Source organism: Ambystoma mexicanum, chromosome 4q (genome assembly GCF_040938575.1).
Source record: "Ambystoma mexicanum isolate Mex_15411 chromosome 4q, UKY_AmexF1_1, whole genome shotgun sequence".
Taxonomy (NCBI): domain Eukaryota; kingdom Metazoa; phylum Chordata; class Amphibia; order Caudata; family Ambystomatidae; genus Ambystoma; species Ambystoma mexicanum.
Genome location: NC_090928.1, coordinates 932165296 through 932186872, shown reverse-complemented (window position 1 = coordinate 932186872; position 21577 = coordinate 932165296).

Below are 21577 nucleotides of genomic sequence, written 5' to 3'. Positions count from 1 at the left end.
TACCGAAACCCTTGCTAGTGATTTTGATGGTCGCAGACTGTGCATATGTTCGTGGGCGGACGAGGACGACAACACTATCCAAAAACCTAGGGGGTATCTTAGATTGTTCTATCATGCTATATAAACACTGAACAAGTTCAAAAAGCAGCATATAAACATAATAAATAAGAAGTGAAACCTATATATGTAACACATCAACCACCCATTTAAATACCACATGTACTAAAATGGAATATACCAAAACAAAAAAAGGTATGCTTCCAACATAATTACCTCACAGAAACTGCACAGCTAGGGGCAACAGCAGACCTACACAACAGTAAGAACTCAACTTACCAGAAACTAGTAAGTAAAATTCATTTTTTTATATATTTCTAAACTTTCTGTATTAGGTACACTAAAAGTAATATATTTGTTTTTACACAAAAATGTCCAGTACTTTGGAATGGCTTGAGGAAAATATCCCACATGAGGAAATGTCTGAAGACAGTGATACTAATGGTAGACACTTCTCTTTATAAGCAAATTAATAATTATTACTTTCTGTGCACTTAACATATATATTTTTTTTTAACAGACCATACAAACATTGAAAATAATACACCAAAAGAGACATTAGAAAATACAAAAAATGGACATGCTTATGGAACATTTTAATATTTTGAAACATTTTGTGGAGGACAACATAAAAGAACAAATTAAATATCATTGTCCCACATGCACCTGTTCCCCCTTTCCATGTCCCAGTCAACTATCCCCAAACCCTCAACACCAAGAAAAACGTTTTGATGAGACTTCTATCCCTTCATCTCCTCCCATCCATCCTCTCCAAACCCCTAATTCCCCTGTATTTGTGTCAGTTTCTGCTTCCCCCTCACTTTCATACATTTTGTATCTGTATATAATTTTAAAAAAATGATGTGTCTTTTAATTCAATCCTTTGTGTTTTATTTTTTTCAAAAAAGCAGTTAAGGTGTCCCCGGACAGTGCAGGTGTCCTTGATGTCTGTAATTCGGAAAATGGGGTGTCCTAAGGACACTATACCTGTCCGTACCGTCCGCAGGCAAGTTGAAACTGTCTTAAAAACACACGTGGTGTCCGGGATGTCCGTAATTAAACAAAATGGAGGTGTCCTATGGACACTATACCTGTCTGTACAGTCTGTAGAACATCTACGCACATGCGCACCACACCCATAAGTCCTGCGAACATTGCGCCTGTTCATAACTGTCTGTCTCACTTGTCTCGCACTTTTCATTATTTTGAGGACCCGAACACTGTCCGTAGAACACCCGCGCGCATGGGCACGACCATTCCTGTGCATTTGGTGTCCTACGGACACCTGTTCCCTTCGCTGACGTGTTCACAACAACATCATGTGACCGCACCCAGACTGAGCGTGTGTCCTGATTTGCAGACACTGTCCGGGTCCCCGAACATTTTAAAAGTACTTTTTCAGACAATCCAAAGTATTTTACAGTAAAGATTTACCATTGACCATGTCCCAGACAATGACCCTGGCTTTCCACATACTTTTTAGAACTTTTCCAACCTTTTTGGGGTGTTCGATCTGTCGGCGAAGCACACCCCTCCACCCCTATAAAAGGCCACACCCCAGAGCTGATCTTCATTGTGCTTCTGGCTTTTGCAGATTGACTTTTGCTGCCTTTGCTGCTCTTGCTGAGATTATCTCATCAACCCTGATGGCATTCATGGCTGCTGCTGCTCCAGCTGGCGCTACATCTGCTTCAGCACCACCCCCAACCCTTCCACCACCACCACCTCCCCAAGGGCCTGCACAGGGGAACAGGCATGAGGATGTAGAGGAGGAGGATGAAGAGGATGAGGTAGTGGAAGTCCCTACTACCAGCACTCGCCGGGAGTCTTGGGTGTGGTGGTTGTTTACCATTCATGGTGACGTACCAAAAGTATGTGCGAACAAGATCACCTGCAACCAGTGCAAAATGGTGCTGAGTTGTGCAAGGCATGGTTCGTGCAGCTTTAGTACGACTTCCATGAAGCGACACCTAACATTGTTCCACATTGGGGCCATTCACTTGTGATGAACGTAGTAGGTTGAGTTCCTCTACCACATCCTCTGTTTCCGCTCCTCTCACCACAAGAGACACTCCTGTGGGAGAGCGCATCCCTCCAGCTGCCTCACAGGCCATTCACGATGCTGTTGACCCTTACATTTCGAGGGTCACAATATTGTGTATATACTGCGATGCAGTACTGTGCAGGGGGGAGAGTCTTTGGAGTGCTTTCGAGACTGCGGTGACGCAGTATGACAAGGTCTGCCTCCTACCTAAATATGGCCCACCCTACATCTTCCTCTCTCCACCTGCCCTTTCTTATCCCAGTGGTTGGTGTCCCCTCCTTACCCTCCTTTCCCCTCCTCTCCTAGTGTGTCCTGTGTAAAAAAAACTAAATAAAATATAAAAGAAAAACAAGAAAGAAAAGGCTCTTTTCAGAGCCGCCTTTCACAGTTTAAAAATAGAAGTGGCAAATAAATAGTGCGGGGCCTTGTGCACTTTTTAGAAGTCTGCGGGCCGTTCAAGGACATATAAAGTTTTGGGGTACTGCCCTAGCAAGACCAATGAACTTTTCTCTGGGAGGAAGTGGTGTCTCTGAAAAGAGCCGTTTGGTGGTGTTTTTGCATGTTTGAAAATCTTGAAATGTCAACATATACTGCAAAATAGTTGACTGTAATTCCAAAAAAGGTTGCAATGCATTTTGTAAATTTCTCAGAAAAATTTGATTGCCAGCATAAGTAAGATGGACTCCATCTCTGCGAAAAAAATGTATGTGCTACGAAACATAATATTTTCATTGTGAAAAGAGGACATGCCAACATCTCTTAGAAAGGCACAAACAGCCTTATTGACATTGCGCCTCGCTTTCTCCATTTGTGGACCAAATGTAGAAGAAGGCAGCCACATTTGTCTTTGCGCAATACAAGAAAAAATTACTTGGGAATTTGGAAACATGTCAACGACCTTCCCAAGTCCTTCTTTCATTGCATATTGCAATACAATTCCAGACACATGTCCTAAACTGTTACCTCCACAATGAATTATAATTATGTCTGGATGATGCTCTGTCTCTAAAGTAGCACAGAGAGGTACCACGTCCAGCCACTTCATTCCATGCACTCCATGCGAGTGCACTTCCACATGAGGGAATCCAAGATCTACTGCCACTCCACACCGTTCTGCATGCACCCTCAACCAATGTATCCATGAGTCTCCCAAAATCCAGATAATCTGTTTTCTGAAACACACAGCCATAGTTATCTGTTCTTCTCTCAGGAAAAGAGACTTTCTGACTCTCTGACTCTCTCCTTACATAACACACCCATCAAACTTTACTGACCAATCCCTTGCTCTGCTAATTCTCATTTGCATGCCTCTCCACCCCAAAACCCCTGTATGTAATAAGCGCTGTCCGCAGACTACCACCATGTTCACGGACATATCGAAAATCTGAGCGTGGTGAATGTAAATTTAAATATTGCGTCCCATTTCCCCTTTGAGGTTGGCTCTGAAAAGAGCCATTTTTTGGGGGGGGGGGGGGTTTCCAGCTGCTTGACAGGCACCTGTGATTTCGTATTTTTTTTTTTCTTCAACCTTTACTACAAAAATCTTCACATAACCTGATCCAAAGCAACCCTTACTTTCCAAAACAGCATAGCAAATCCCAAAAAAGATAAGGAAATGCCATCTTCTTTAAAGTAAACAGCATTACTGGAATCAATATTCTCATTATTACAGAAAAACATACCAGCTCTAAGCATGAAAGCAGACATGCCTCGTAGATTGCACACCTACCAATGTTTCGCTGAGGACAAAAACAGAACTATTGTCCCATATTGCCTTAGGTAGTAATCCAGAAAAAAATACTTTGGCATTTGGAAGGATGTTCATTACTGCTTGAACCAAGTGTTCCAAATCTGCCAACAAGGTAGGGGCACTGACATAGCCCAAATGGAAAGCACCATAATGCAAAACTACCACATGGGGGCTGTTCATTCTGCCCATATCTTCACAAACTTGTACAATTCCCTGAACATTGCAATCAGGCACAGTGCTCCACACCACCTCCACTCCTTTAATATCAAAATTGTTTGCCACATGTCTGCATTGAGCATACTGCTGTAAACCATGCACAAACATATCTCCAAGCACCAACACCCTGACTTTCTCCACCTCTGCCATCTTCACTACACACAGCCTCTTTCAACACAAATCCACAACCTGAACATCTGATTGGCTGATCCATACAGTCCCCTTTCCATGCTGATTGCACGCCTTATCCACGGAGAGCCGCGGTGTCCGCGGACCGCATAACTCTTAGACAGCCCTTCTACACTTTCCACTTCACTCTCTGTGCCATTCCATCATTGGATACAGCTAAGAAGTCACACAACCATCCACCAATCACATCCAAGACCTCTACATCTAACTCCATCAGAGTTCAGCACTTCAAATGTACTGTTGATCACTCTGAGTACAAGTCTCATATCATTGGAAAGCATCAACTACAAAAACAACTGCACAAGTCTCCAAGATTTCTACTCACAGCTGCACGCATATCCACATGAATGAATACAAACTACAGATATGCATATTTTATTCACAGTACATGTACAACTCTTATGATTGCATATAAACAGAGTAATGCCACTAAACCTGTATAACCTATAGTCAAATGAAATGCATGCATACACTATGTTAAAGATATCAAACAAGAATACTACTACAAAACATAAAAATCAACATCTAAATTAACATCAGTGCTATAAACACACAAAATTACTAACTTCTTTCTTTTACAATTGCAGTGAAGAACACTCTCCTGAAAAGCAGCAGCATCTGAACTACAAACAACATCTCCGAAGAAACCTGTTCATAGTACTGCATAGGTATATGTCATTCAGGGCCTGAGTGAAGGCTCGTACAATGGTCATTGTATATCTAGCATTTCATAGGTATATGTCATTTAAGGCTTGAACGATGGTTTACATTGCAGTGATTTTAACTTGAGTTAGATCAATTAATTATTAACATGAGAGTGTCCAATAACTACTATTGCCTGCAAAACTGATGTTTAGAATCATGTTACAGCCATAACTAGAATCTTTTACTTAATACCTATGTTACCTGCCCATTTTTTTAGGCGCCGTATCTGTAAACAGAATAGCCCTATATCCCAGAATCTCCTGCAGATTCGACATCATATGACAAATACATTACAGTGCCTTCACTCTACGATTATAAGGTAAACTTATTTCGCCTTTGTTTCAGCCACAATGAATATTTTAGTCTTATTTTGCAACACACTAACCTCCAAACACTTATCAGTGGTTCAGTTTAACATGGAGGATTGAATTGCATGATGGTTGCAATGGTTTTTTGTGGTTATTTTGTGACTCTTTACTGACACTTCGATCTAAAAATAAGTCTCCTTGAAAGATCTGAAACCTCTTTTTGAATGTTCCCACATAAGGACCGGCCTTAATTATTGAAACTAAACCAATCCACCAATGTTTGAAATTAATGCCTGGTCTTGAATTTGTTTTTCTTGAACATGAAACTGATCTCCAAACTATTTTGCAATTGCTTGACATATTCTTTGTTTATTTCTGCTGTTTTACAGTTCATACCTATTTGGCTCAAGAAGAAGGGACATTGATCCCGAAACGCGCCAGCCTTTCCATTTCTGAACTGTCTACACACATGGTTGTTACTAATTTTGATAACATTTGACATTGTATTTTGATTTGTTGTCTGCATCACCTTTGCCCTATGATAATACAATTTGTTTGTATGGATCAAACCATTATGCTTTATTGCCTATATCATTGTTTGTCTTTATATTTACTTTACCAAAAAAGTACGAATTGGTAAATTCTAGAAAGAAGATAATTTTATTTATCCATCATTTGATGGAGTATTGATAGTGTGCAGGGGACGGGAGGGCTCCTACCTATGGATCCTCTTTCTTTTCTCTACGTGAATGTAACAGTGATCCTGCTTCTGAGTGCTTCTACAATCCCCCTCGCAGTTTACTGCAAGATACTAGCCCAGTGGATGAGGAAATATAGACTTTCAGGATGCAGACCTCTACAGGACACTTCACTCGATTTAGGAAGTAGAGTTCCAGTGAAAGTCCACCATTGGCAGATGACGACAAGCATCCTTCCAGTCGCGGCCAAAGGAGGAGCTCCAGGACTGGTTCCCCTGAAGCCAGGATGCTAAAATTGCAGCACACGGTGACCTCCAGCACAAGCTGGCTACCACCAAATTTAAAAGAATGCACAATGACAACTATTCTGGTCAGGTGGCACACCGCAGAGCTGGTCAGTCCACCGGGCAGTCCATGGACACGTCCGAAGGTTCTTGGGGCATGCAACCTCAAGAAGTCATTGGGATTAGATGGTCCCACCAGTCTAATGGCCAAAACACTGATGAAGGTCTTTGGAGGCCAGGAAGAGGGGCAGGGCTTCACCAGACCAATCACTGGAGGGGATACTGGTCCACTGCAGAAGTAGTCATCGGGTCGTCAGTGGGCCACTACTCATCGAAGGATTCCCGGCTCAATGTAGACCTGAAGAATGGCAGCAGGAGTCCTCCTATCCAAAACTGGAACTGAAATAAGGTAAACATCAAGGAGAAGGAGGAAAGTACAAGGAGGTGAAAGGCAGTCAACATCAGAATGCAGGACGAGAACCCAAGGTGGTAAAAGCTGAACAAAGATCAGGTGGTCGGGTTAGTGTATTGGGATATGGGGTTACATCTACAGATCTTGCATGTGGTACCGGATCTGATTGTATGAGAAAGGCCATAAAAGACCGGGAAAGTATGACAAACATTGGACAAGTAAGAAAGAAAGTGCTTTTGTAAGTGACTGTCAGCTGTTGGAGACTTCTGGAATCCCGTTTTGTCAAAGACTGGAAAAATACCTAATTGTGGAAACGTCCTCAAGCCCCTCCCACTTCCCAGCATTCCATTTCAACAGTGGACGCGCATTTTCCCAAGTGCTTTGTTGAACCAGCATTGTGTGTTGCCGCTCGTCCCTCGCACCAGCGTGCTTCCTGGAGGAGGCGGGGCAGGAGGCAGGAGCAACACGTGACTGGATCACGTGATCGCGGCCGCCTACAAAGGACCAAGGCAACCACCCTTGTGGCGTTAAGCCCGGCTGGAGTAAAGCCCTGAGACTGTTGTGCGGCTGTTGGGCGCAGTTGGCGCAAATAATCATATGGGTTCTGCATAAGATCACCAGCTGCCACCAATAGCTGAGGCGAACCTGAGGTAAGGCCTACATCGTTAATAACACTCGTTCATACAGCGTGAGACTGCGGGATCTTATATCCTTTGATCACGCTGTATTGTCCAACTACGGCACGATAAAAGTCGTCTTGTTACTTTTTTCATCTTTTTTTATTCAATTTTTCCGGTCCTGATACTTCTAAAGATTCTATTTAGCATCTCATCTTCAACTTTGGTAGTAAGCACTTTTGATGCAAGCTGATCATCTACCCTTGATCTATTGAATGCTGTAAGACATATTGTTTACCACTTGCTACCAACAATCAGTGAATATTTCACAGAGTGTCGATTACACCAAAACTTGATGAAACTCCGCAGCACCAAAGATATGGAAGGGGCAAGGAATGGTTCGTACTTAAACCAAAGCTGCGAAGTGGTCACACCAACTGCCCAACTCGCCCAGGAGAATGTCAACCTGTCGAATGGACACGTAATCCAAGTTTTGGTACATGCTGATGAAAAACATAGTACCCCAACAACAAGTCAGTCAGAGAAAAACCCAAATATTGCTATAATGAATAACTGGAAAAAAGGGCTGGAATACACTATCTCGACAAGAAAAATACAAAGCAAAATAGAAAATCATTTCGGGAACAAGCGACATAAAAGCCACAGTGACATCGAAGGAGAATCCCTTATTCTTTGGGAAGAACCAAGACACTCCCAAACCCCAGCTTCTAGCACAGAAATACATACTGGTGCAGTACATCCGGAAGAAAAAACCTGTACCTCACCTGTGGAAGATAATGCATTCACCCTAACTTTACAAAACACACAATCTTCATCGACTATTGCGCAGCAAATGCCGGAACAAAGGGACCTAGAAAGAAAAGATGAAGAAGAAGCAATAACAAATCCAAATTCAGACACATTGAAAGCACTGAACTTTGTTCTTAGCTCATTGGTTTCAGTCTTTGAGATGCTAAAAGGAGAGGTCCAATCGCAAAATGGGACATTGCTAGAAATGACTAAAGAAATTTCCCTTTGCGACTCTACTCTAGTGGGCCTGGCAAATGCCATGAATACAAAACTGAGCACCCCAATTCAGGCACTGAACATTGAGATTGCAAAACAAGGACTCGACATCTCCTCCATCCAGCAATCACTGAAGGAAAAGAATCAAATTGAAAACCAAAACAACACACTTTTGAAAGAAATCTTCTCAATATTGAAAGGACAACTGCCCCCAGTTCAAAGAGAAGAAACTGTAGAAAAAATTCAGGACTATTCATTGGAGGATACCCCACTATCAGACTCAATATTGGAAGAATTCCTAAGACTAGCTACAGTACTAGAGGAAGAGGAAAATACTGGAAAAAGCACAAAAGAAACCAATTCTGGTAACCAAAAAACCAGACTGGCGGAAAAAACTCAGGAATGGCAAGAACAAGGGGAACAAACATCAAGAGGCAGAAGAAAAAGGAGAAACCGCTCAGCAAAGAGAAAGGGCTCCAAATCCTCACAGTCAAAAAATAAAAGCAAACGTAACAGAGGGCTGAAGCAAAACAAAATCACAAAAGAAAAAGGTAAGATCCAGGTAAAAATATATTCTGATATGTCTTGTGAGGAGCAGGACAACATTGTGGGCGACGCTAAAACCCCTCTTATTGGCACCAAAAAAAATAAACTTAATACAGGAAAGGGAAACCAGAAAATCAAAATCGACATCCCTAAAAAAACCAAATCAACTAAAGACAAACAATTGGATGATACAGTTCCAGTAACAAAAGCAAGCATTGGCTTACAAACAGAGGAGCTGACAGGACAAAAAAACAATCCAAAAAAGAAAAGCATAGAGATTGTAAAGGACCTGAAAAATCAGATAAGTCCGGAGGAGACACCAAGGAAAAAAAACCTAGCCGCTCAACCTCAAAAAGAAAATATAGCCAAAGCAGTCAAATGGGCTCCAATTTTCACACAAAAAACAGGGCAGTATGCAGTAAGAAGATCTTGTGGGAATGTTACTGCCACAAATCAACAGGAAAATAGGAAAATTGCCCCCATCTTTTTAACAAAGAAACCGTTGACCTCCAAGGACTCAAGTAAAACCTCTTCAGATGCAACTGCTCCAGCAAACAGGCTGGGAGGTAACACGTCTGAAATAAATGCATTCCAAGTCAAAAATGGAGAAGGAAAATATGTCAAACTTGATACTGAGAGGCATCATGAGGGGAACGCTGAAGGTACCCGCTCACTCACCGATTTATGTGACAATCTATCTGAAAATACAGCAATGGGAAATGTAAATGAAAGGATTTGGCTGAGACTGCGTTCAAACTATGGCCACTACAAATCCTTGAACCGGGGAGTGATCTTGAACATAATACAAAAAATAGGAGACCTTCGCTCTTTAACATCTAAGGACATTGAAAGCGTGAAATTCCCATTGTCATGCGATCCATTTTTGGTCGAACTCATCATGACCTCAGAGACCGCAAAAAATGACATCTTGCGAAACTCAATCGAGTTGGAATCCTATGGACTGGAAGTCTCATACTGCAAGAAGAGAAATAACATCATGGCCAAATACTGCACTCCCCCACGCCCAAACAAAGAAACAACATATCAAAATAAGGCAATTCTCACAAAGCAAGGAAGCTTAGAAAAGGGCTTCAAAACAAAAGAAAACACCCTTATGCTCTTACCAGATATACTGTCAGAAGTTCTGAAGAAGCTGGGTCTGGGCACACAACAACTTTAGAAAGAACCATGTTAATATCTTTAGCTGGAACACAAGAGGCTCCAGTGTCATCAGAGGCAAAGAAGCAAGGTCACACATATTCAATCAAGGGGATGCAATTCTTTTACAAGAAACCTGGTTGGTCAATCCGCTAAGCATCGAAGGGTATATGGTCCATTGTTTGTCAGCCACACAAAAACCACTGGGTCGGCCCTCAGGAGGCTTACTAATAGCATTAAAAAACCAAGTCTTTAAAAATGCAAAGGAAATATGGAATAATCCCCAGGGCATTCAGGCATGCAGAGCCGAAGTATCAACACAAGAAAACACCACAACTTGGGTCTTTGTAAATATTTACTGGAACCCAGCAACATCAAAACTAGACTGCTTTTTAGAGAATTTAGCATCTCTATTCGAACTACTAAAAACAACTCTAGTTTCTAGTAAGATCGTGGTAGCTGGAGACTTCAACACGAATTGCCTATATCCCCCAAAAGGAAACTGTGATCGAGTAACCCAGAGAAAAAGAACTCTGGGAAAACAATGGCAGGATTTTATGGAACAATGGGACCTCCATATGGTAGTGGGCTCACAGGAGGGCGTAAAAGAACCATACATAACCTGGAGAAGAGGTAAATCTTCCTCAGCCTTAGATTATATCTTCGTTTCAAAAACCCTGCTTGCTTTGCCCTATACATTAAAAATAATACAGGAGCCTGGAAGTGACCACAGCAGACTGGAGCTGTCACTCGAAAACATTCTGACAACAGAAGCTGAACGAGAATTACAGATGCTAGAAGGGAAGAAAGGAAAACTTAGAGTTGTAAAGTATAAAGATGGGGGGACTAACTTAAATGGAAAACTTAAAATGATTCCCGAATACATATGGAAATCACAATGCGATCCACACCGATTTACCAACTTCCTATGGGCAACCTTAGCACCCAAATACCTAGCGGGAGAAGCTAAACAGAAACACCTGCACTCCTTTGACGAATTCACACAAAAAAGAAAAAGAGAGCACAGGAAAACGTTAAGAGACATCAAAAAGGCAGGACTTTCAGTGGAGGAGATGAAAACTGAAATAAGAACCCAAAAAGCCAACTATAAATCATGGTCGATTTCGCATAACGCAATTCGTATGCAAATAGATGGAGAGCACATACTACAAACACTCAGAGAAAAAAACAGCAAGAACTTCTGGGAAGTAATGAACCAGTTTGAAGGGGATCATGCACAATCATTATGCAACCCAGTGTCAGAAGATGGCTGGGTGAGCTACCTGACAGAGACATTTAAGAGCGACGAAACCCGCGAATTTAGATCTAATCCAGATATTACCTGGCAACTTAACTTCTGTGAAGAAGACATACAGGAAATCATAGCCAGTTCCTCATCATCAAAAGCATCGGGCTTAAACGGGTTGACCTATCAGGCACTAAAAAGTGAACTATTATTGTGGTCAAAGTTATTATCCGCTCTCTTCAGAGAAATACTAAAACAACGAACCTTTCCTGTTTCTTGGAAAACGGCCCTTATAATTCCTCTTTTCAAATCCGGGGATCGTCGTAAACCAACGAATTATAGACCGATAGCATTGCTGGACATTGAAAGCAAAGTCTTCATGAGACTATTACTAACTCACGTTACGAAATGGGTTGAAGATTCCAACATTCTATCACGCTTCCAAACAGGATTTCGCAAAGGCCACTCAACATCTATTAACGTCCTGATTCTAAACATCTTGAATGAGCAAGAGAGAGGGGGGAAAAAACAAATGCTGTACGGAGCCTGGATAGATCTGTCCAAAGCCTTTGATCAGGTGGAACGAACCCTACTGTGGGACAAACTCCGGAACTGGGGAATTCCAGAAACTCTTCTGTCAATTTTGGTGGAACTTCATAAAAACACCAACCTAAGAATACGGCTCGATGCAATGGGTCACCTGTCCAGACTAGTTGAAGTTAATAGAGGTGTAAGACAAGGGTGTCTGGGGGCACCTCTGTTTTTCAACTTGTTCCTGGCAGATATGGGCCACTTTCTAGAAACATCTGCTTTGATAAGCCCAACATTAAATGGGAGGAAAATCTGCTGGCTGACATACGCGGATGACATAGTTCTCCTCGACAGAACATCAATAGGGCTACAACATCTACTGGACAAATTGAATGAATATGTAGGATTAAACAAATTAACAGTTAATCCATCTAAATCGAACATCTTGATTTTTAAAAATCCATTGTCAAAAGCAAAAAACATAAACTGGACCATGGGAGGAGAATGGATCAAAACAGTAGAAACCATAAAATATCTGGGTTATAACATCCATGCACATCCAGCGACATACAAAGCAGAAAATGAAGTGGCAGTCAAAATAACACAATTCATATCACAGATGATCAAGCTAAACTATAAATTCTGCAAGTTCTCTATTTTGCCTCTGGTAAAGTTCTATCTCGCCAATGTGGTTCCAGTTGTTCTATACGGTCTAGAAGCAAAACCGGATCTCTGGTTCATAAACTGGGACAACTATGAGGGCCGCCTCTGGAAAAGAGTTTTGGGTCTTCCAAACTGCGCCACCCTAAAAAGCCTAAGATTCGAACTAGGCCTAAAATCCTTAAACTGTATGGCTGATTGGAAGCTCATTTCACTATTTAGGGAAATAACACTAAGTAAGGACTCGACGTTGTATGGCGATCTCAAACACGAAGTATTATTGAAAAAATCCGCTATTCTCATCTCGTTGGAACGGAAAACTTTGGAAATGCTAAAAAAATTGGACCTGAATGAAGAGACTTTGGCTCTAAACCCTCTTAAAGTAAAATGTAGACTAGAAGAACGGGACTGGATTGAAACAGTGGAGAAAGCACGAGAGGACCCAACTCAAAATTTATTCTTGAAGGGAGAAAAGAAAATTGGATCACTCTCATGTTATCTACTGAAATCTCCAAATAGAAAACTGCGCTCGGACTTCCTCAGAATGAGACTGAATCTCGTCCACTGTGGGGCGGTTTTGGCAAGACGTAACCAAGGGCACATGGCAATAAAATTATGCTCAATTTGCGCAAACCCTGCCAAACAAACGCTAAAACATATCCTAATGGATTGCGAAGGCACCTGGCTTCAGCGATTAAGATTCTTCGGAGCTCTGGTACGGAGGGAGGAAGACATAGTTACAGACTTCCTCTGGGACAGAATAATCTCAGGGAAAAATGCTGCACTTACGTTTGCAGCAATCCAGGTGCTAAGAGAAAGTGGTGTGACAATCTAACACAACGATCCAAAGGATAGAGGTACCTAAGTAGGTCATTTATAGGAACAGAAAAAAACCTGGCAGGGTTGGTGGACAGTAAGAAACCTCAACACAAGTTATGTCTCCTTCGTAACTAACGCAAACTGTCTTGTATTACCTTCCTCTTTTGTAAAGGCTTAAGCCAAAACAAATAAAAAAAAAAAAAGTAAGAAAGAAACTCAGCGTCCCGGAAGATTGCCCAAAAGAACCTTTGAAGGAGACCTTTTTGGAACTGATTCATATAGAAGGAAATACTATATTGACACTTTGTTTGAATTACCAATGAGAGGTTCTTTTGAGTTTAATAAAAAAATCAGTTGATGAGCTTGGAGTCTGGGCTCTTTTGTGGTCCTCACGCTGTGATATCACAAGACTAACGGTTAAACAGATATGAAGTGACAAAGGTTGCACACAACTATTCCAAGTCTAACAACTTATATATAATAAAAACCACTTAAAGATGCATACATACGAGCATCTTGTACCAGGAATCTCTTGTTTAAATGGTTTATAATAAGTGTATTTAATTGTTTAAATACTGCATGCCTTTTGCTAGAATGACATCCTCTATATGGTGGTGTACCAATTTAAACTAAGGTGTGAGGATGGGACAGACTCGACCTGTGGCCCACAGCATATGGCCATCAGTTGTCGGTGTTACCTGGTCAGAGTTAACAAGATAAACTCAACAGATCCCCTTATCACAATATTTCTGTTCATAAGGAATTCCACATATCCAAAATATTACATATTTTATGGCAAACTGTTGCTTGATTCAAAGGTGACCACAGGAATAAAGGGATTTGTATTTTGTATTTGTATTGTATATGTATGTACGTAGTGCTCATTGCATACGGGATGGTGGCAATCATCTAATCACCCCACTGAAGGCCATGCTACCTCATAGCTGATGGGAACCTCTGGCATGGCCTTTTCTCCGGATGCAGGGAAACACCAGCTGCCACAAGATGATGCAAAGCATGTGCTGAAAGACCAGTCATATCCCAGCATCTGTGCTGCATTTTTTAGCCCAAACATTATGTAAGGCTATTCCTCTGCCTTCTCATTGAGTGGCCAGTGGGTGAGGTGGGGGAAAACAGAAACACTGCTAGCGTCAGTCACTCAGTGCTTAAAGACATGTGCCATGGGTACATACATGTAGGCACATTCGTATTATGGCATCATATGTATTATGGCATAATATTGCATTGGAAAATATTGCAAAATAATTTGGGCTGCTATACTATCCTATGGGTTTTCAATACATCTCTTTGGATTACAGTGTGTGTACTGTACTGTGCATTCTTTATGAGAAGGCAGACTAACATACATAGGTTGCACATATGAACAAAAGTATTAAACATCATTCTCAAAATGCAATCCTGCTTTAGTGCTGCTATTTCTACTGAATAGCTAAGACCTTAACATCAGCACACCTCTGTAATGTAAAGAATATTCAGATGAAATACGTATTTATTTAGATTTCAATGTTATTCTCAAGACAACATTACATATATAAAAATGCCTGATACCGGCATAGTAAAATGCACAGCTGAACAAATAGGAATGCAACCCTACACCCGAACGTCTGCTCGTGTTAAGAAACCTTTAGAGTGACTGGGTGCTGATTACACCAACATGTTATATTCTAACTGTGATGAATGACTAACGAGCCAGCAGCTCTTTGACTCTTACAGTATGGAAAGAAAGTCAACAGCTAATATGTTCGTACCCCATACAATCGGACATTTGTGCACGCCATAACTATCTACACAAAAATGTCTCTTTGACTTCGTCTTTTCCATGGAAAGGGTGTCTCCAAAACCACAAGTAATAAAAATAATAACTACGGAAGCCAAAAGGAGATTGTGTGCGTCAGAGAAACAGGAAACAAATGACATGCCAAACTGCAATCACAATGAATTAGACGTGACCAAAGTCGTATGTGCATTAAGGTTATCAGTTCAGAGTTTCACGTGCAATTAATCCTGCTTCCTATACATGTGTGTGCTGAACTAAGCTATGGACTCATCCATATAATAGTTCTACTGAGTTGAATGCTTTTGAGTGGACATGGGCAAAAATGCAAGATTTATGGCACGTTTTGTAAGCTCCGTCCTATGGCGGAAAGGTTGTAGGGAGGCTGTAATAAAAATACTCAAACTCTCATTAAGAATCTCGATCTCACCTAGTGCAACACTGCAAGGATTTACATCAAGCGTGGATAAGAAGTTCTTGTCTGGGCTACCTTACACAATTCTCTTGGTTTTGTGTAAATTCATATATTTTTTTTTTCTTTTTAAAGGAGCCGTCAAATATCGATACATTTGGACAACAAAGTTTAAAAACTGTTTGTGAACCTCCATTCAAAAAGAATAGTGGGCAGTGATTGGTGGGTGTTTGGCTGCACAATGTTAAATCTGAAAGCTAATTTAGGATTGCAAACTCGAGTTCACGAATGTGTGCTGCAGAAGGTACCACCCTCCTGCTAATTTTAAGTAAAGTGGTCGAATAGGCCTATTAAAAAAAGAAATGGTGAAATCTGCCCAATGCGTCTGTATACCAAACATTGCAATCATTTAGAGGAGGAGTTACTCTCAGTTTTCATCTCCCATGAATGCAACATCGGCTTTCAGGTTTTACATTTTGTGAGATTGGTTTTGAGTTTGTGAATATGGTGGTTGGAGCAGTACACATAGCTGCATCCTCTAGCACACATAGAGTGAAATAGGGCTATAGAATAAATGTTTATACTTTGCACCCCTGTGAAAGAACTGCATACAGTTTGCCGGTAAACACAAATAGCCCCCATTTAATATTTATGGAAATGTTTTGTGATAATATGCCCAAAGAGGGTACAGGTATTGATGAGGATGAAAGATAATGTTTCCTATCTATATACTGCATCTCACAAAGATGGAACTGCACGGAACCTTTTTTTTAAAAAAACATACATAGCTAACGATGAATGATTTTTAAAGTTGTGTAAAGTTACATCTAGAAGGGCTGGGTTCTAGTGGGGCAAAATTATCATTCACTGGAGTGAAATTAAGCAGAACAGCTGGATGGACTGGCGTCTATGGTGGCAGTTGGAAGGTGGGGTCACTGCATCTGGGGGATAGCTGAAAGCCTTGCCTTTAACACGGCAGGGAGTCCCAATGTACCATGAGCATGGCCAAATGGCAAAAGTTATGATCTGGGCAGGGTGTCTGCTGATCGTGGCCTAGTGGCAGGGCCGTCATGAGGGGGAGAGGCGGTGGGGCAAACTGCACCTCCTTGCACATACAGACCTGCAGTTCCCCAGCCAGCATTTCCTATGAGCCATGCGAGGCTGGGGAAGCAAACGCCCCCAGCCTTGCATGGCTCATAGAGCTTGCGCGGATGGGGAAAGGTAACTGTGAAAGGGAAACAAAGTTTCCCTTTCACAGTCAAGAGCACTCCCTCAGCTGAAAAAAAACAGCTGAGGGAGTGCTTGTATTTTACTGGGCTGGCTCCTCCATAATGGGTGAGAGGGGGCCAAGACCCGGTGGGTCGACACCCCCACACCCATTATGGATGAGCCGGCCCTGATTTTCCCCGACACACGTGAAGGATGAGTTTGCAGTCAGCCAGTGAATCAGGCAGGCTGTGGAGAAAGGAAAGGACTAGACGCATGACACGGTTCACCATTATTATTCACAACTAAGAGGTGGGTTGTGTAAATTGTGTTCGTTCTCATGATGATCTCATCACTAATCGTGATGGCTAATAAATAAAACTCATCCACTCTACCTTGGCAATGGGAAACATGAATTACTTAAATGGGACACATTTTGTGAGACAAAACCTAAAAAGAAAGAGCAACAAAGAAAAGGAGGAATGGCACACGAGGAGGGACACCCAGTCTGTAGGTGTTGTTGGTAGGGTATGCACCCACACATTGATTGCCCATGGCCATGCTAATCCCTATGGCCATTCCTGCTCTTTTAGCAAGAAAGGCCTGCTCTGATGTAAGGCAAGCACGCTGTAAGTGGAGGGCAGACATTCTAATGTCATGGAATTTATGGCCTGGAAACGATTACCAGATATGTATGTTGTCTCCAAAAAATCCTATTAAATCTAGTTGTGGGTTTGCCTTTATTTGGAAATAGAGATTTTCCTTTTTGTATTTTTGGCACACTTTTATAAAAGTAATTGTTTCCAAACGACCAAACTTAGAGGCATGTTTTAAAAAAATGTTTTTCTTGAAAAGGGCTTTCATATAAATACAAAAAAAAGCTTTTAATGCATAAATATTTCTCAACTGTGACCTTAAAAAGATAAAAAGGATGTGTCTTGTTTGTGGGGGTGTGAAATTCTGAAACGTAGGCCTTATTTTGGCAGAAGGGTAGAAAATGTCAAATGAAAGTTGCAAAATGTGTGAAAAAACATGTAGCTATAATATTGTATATTGTAGATTATGAGCAATGTGGCCTGACTACATGGTTTATTTCAAAGGTGTCTAATTATGTTTTTGAATATGCAGGTTTTGTTTCCATTATAAGAAATGTGTGTCCTCAAAACTAGGCTGGAAACAGATAAATTAAATATGAATGGTTTACTTTCTGCTAAACAACATTTTCGATATGATACAGACAGAATTTAATGATAGTAAAAAGGGTACCTGTCTTTCGCCACTGGAGTTTTCCCCTCTTCACTCAAGCACTCTCTTGTGCACTCTCTGCTCAGAAAACCCTCTGCTGACCCTTCTATCCCAGCAAACTATTGCCCGATCTCTATCACTCCTTTCCTGGACAAACTCTTGGAGAAATGATCTATCTCTCAGCTCACCCTCCACACTGAATCTGTTGGTTGTCTCCACGACCATTAGTCTGGCTTTATAGCTGCCAGAGGCACAGAAACTGCTTTTCTGAAAACCTGTGAAGACCTGCTCTCAAATCTTGACTCTCCTTCTGTCTACATTCTTCTTGACCTCTCTTCTGCCTTCAACACAGTAAACCACAACATACTGATCTCCCGTCTCCATGATACCCTGAGCACCACAGATCTGGCCCTGGTGTGGCTTGCCTCCTTTCTCCCTGACCGTCCTTCCCAGGTGGAACTTGGGTCCTTTCTCTCCTCTATCACGCTCTCTACTTGTGGTGTCCCCCAGGGATCTAACATGTCCCATTGGTTCTTCAATGTCTACATGGCCCCTCTGGCCACAGTATCTCTACCTTCACCTCTAACTTTCAGTGCTATGCGGATGACACACAGCTCTCTTTCAGGCTACACTCAGCCTCTTCCTCCTCCTCACGCATTCCTGACTGTCTGTCCGCGATACAGTCTTGGTGTGCTGCTTATAATCTCTGCCTCAATCCCAGTAAAATGGAGATCATCCTGATCACGGCCCCTGCTCCTGCTGTCCTAATTTCTCACTGGCTGGCCTCCCTTGGCACTGCACCCCACCTGCTAGTGAGGCAAACATCCTGGAGTAATTTTTGACTCCACTCTCTCCTTCTCTTCTCACCTCTCGGAAACTCTCCAAAAGTCCCACTATCAGTTGCACCTCCTCCTGTTTCTACCTTTTGTCACTTTCCCCCAAAGGCTCACCATCTCCAGAGCCCTTGTTCTCTCTAGGCTGGACGACTGCAACAGACTCTTTCTCAGTCTTCCTACTTCTACTCTCCGTCTTCTAGAACAGAAGCGCAAGCCTTATCCTTGGCCTCAAGCCTAGGGACCACATCTCTCTGATGCTGAAATACCTCCACTGGCTACCCGTGGCTGCTAGAATCAAGTTCAAAATCCACAAGGCTTTCTGTGGCCGGGGGCCCACACTATCTACAACACTCTCTTCCTAAATATTGTACGTCTAGAGCCCTCCACTCATCCTCCTCCAACTCTTTGCGTGTGAGCAGCTTTTCCAGATCTTTATCCACTGCAGGCACCTCCCTCTGGAACAGCCTTCTCTCCCCCTTGAGCTGGAGCTCCTTAAGTTCTGAAACCTCCTCAAGACCATCCTCTTCTCTTCCTGTTTCTCTCTCCCTCTCCCCTGCTAACCTCCTACCTTTTCTCTCCTGCCTCACTCCTCTTTTCTCCTCCCTAACTCTGTTCAGTTTTTGCTTACTGGTCGCCTGGCTCACCTCCAGAGCCTCACAGGTCCCAGGCTCCCCAACCAGTCTTTGCACTTGCCTTCGAGTCTCTGCACTATGTTCAGCACTACTGCACTTTCAGCATACGTTCCATGAGAGGGGTGAACCTCTCTGCACTTACACCAGGGCCCTGTTGGACTGGGCGCACTTGTCCCCCCCACACACATCTGTCTGTACACTTGCATGACCTGAATTTACTAGGCTAGTAAATTCTGCCCTCTCCCCCCTTTGTCTTTCTCCCCAGTTTGGTTGCACCTGAAACACTTCATGCACTTGCACTAGGAGAAATGCTGTCAGGCCTAGCACACTAGTTACCTTTTGTACGATCATTTGGAAACTTCAAGGCAAAAGAATGACTACTGTTATCCCCCTGCTCCCTTTCCCGCCATGAAAAACTTTGAAGCTCTTCACTTGTGTATAAGAGCTGTACAAATAAACAATTACAATTACAATTTACATCATGTCTACTCATAAAAACTTTGTTTCAAAGCAGATGAGTCCAAACTAGTTAACATGAAATGTAAGGATTGGTTGGTAAATGGTGCACAGTACTACTGATAATGACAATCAAATAATATGTGATTTTAGGCGGAAGCTGGCTCAAATATGATTGGCTTGCTTTGCCATGTTTGCAATGTTTATGTGCATGTGATGGATCCATTTCACCAGGCTCATCACCTGTTCATCATTGGCTGTACCTGAGACCTGATAGATTTCATCATATTCTCAATCATTGTCCAAGAGTGGGCTATTGCTACTTCGATAACCTGCACTCTGACCACACATAAGAGAGCATTCAATCCCACTTCTTCTGCACTCACAATTCCTTTCACATGCGGTCTTAGATTGCACATGACAAGTTTGAGAAGTTACTTTTTTGTGTCTGGTTGTCTACAACACTTTGGAACAGTTCCAGGCTCGGATGCTCCAGGGACACGTAAGAACAGGCAGTCTTACAGGGATCTCGTGCCCCACTCACACCTTTCTCTCCTTTCTACCACTTAGTTATGTAGTATCTATGCAATTACGTCCTCAGTACAGCCATTGATTTTTAACATTGAAAAGTGGTGACATTAGGTGGCATAGGTCGATGTTTTGGAAATGTGTGTTACAGTTTTTATCCTAGTGTAACTTTTTCTACACTCTGCATGCACAACAAGTCCCTAAGAACTTTCAAATTTCATGTCCAGACCATATTTCCTTAACTTGTTAAATTGTATGATCGTGTTCAAGACTTTCACTCAGGCCGCACAGTTTCACACCCTGGATGAACCACCGACAAAAACGCCATTGCTGCATTATCACTGGTCACTGACTGAAACAGAATGAGAATAACATCTGACTTTAGACGCAGGTGTCCATAATTTCATAATCATATTTTGAATAATAATTATTTGCACAATATCATAACAAAACTAATAACTACGTAGTACTAAAAAATAAGATATAAGTATCCAACTGTCCCTATCCTCAAAAAGGATAGAGGAATCTTATTGTCAATGTCACTGCAGCAAATTATATCCGAGTACGATGGATGAGAGAGGTATTCAGATTTCCATTTGTATGTTTATTTTCTTATTTGTGCATTGATAAGAAAATCATTTTCTTTGTCGAATTCACAATATTGATCCAAAATAGAATATTCTCTTAGAGTTTACTTTCTTAACATAAAGTTCTGTTAATACATCAAAAATACATTTTAATGAGTAAAAACCTCAACACGTGTTTCACCATTAAATGTGTATCCTCAGGGGGTAAGTAGTGTTTACGTGCTTTTGTGGCCTGACTACATGGTTCCTTCTGGTGATTTGGCTTGAATTGATTATATGTGCCTCAGCATAAATCCTTGCATTGAGGTCTTAACCGAGGTGTTAACACAGCTCTTTCAAGCAACTTCTCTGGAGCTCTCAGGGACAAGGTCAGGATCTGCAGGAGCGAGTTGGGGATGCAGTGCGGACCAGAGGAGCATGCTGAAAGAACCCTGGAGAGTCTGGAAGGGAGCTAAGGGCCAAGACGCTGGTCCAGTGTTGTGGAAGGGCTGCAGCAGGGCTGAGGAGCTGTGCCTTTCCAGAACAAGAGAGGGCAGATCATAAGAAGTACTTATGTAGTACTTGGGCATATGAAGGGAAGCCCAGATACCGGAGGGGCAGGTGGGAAGACCCTG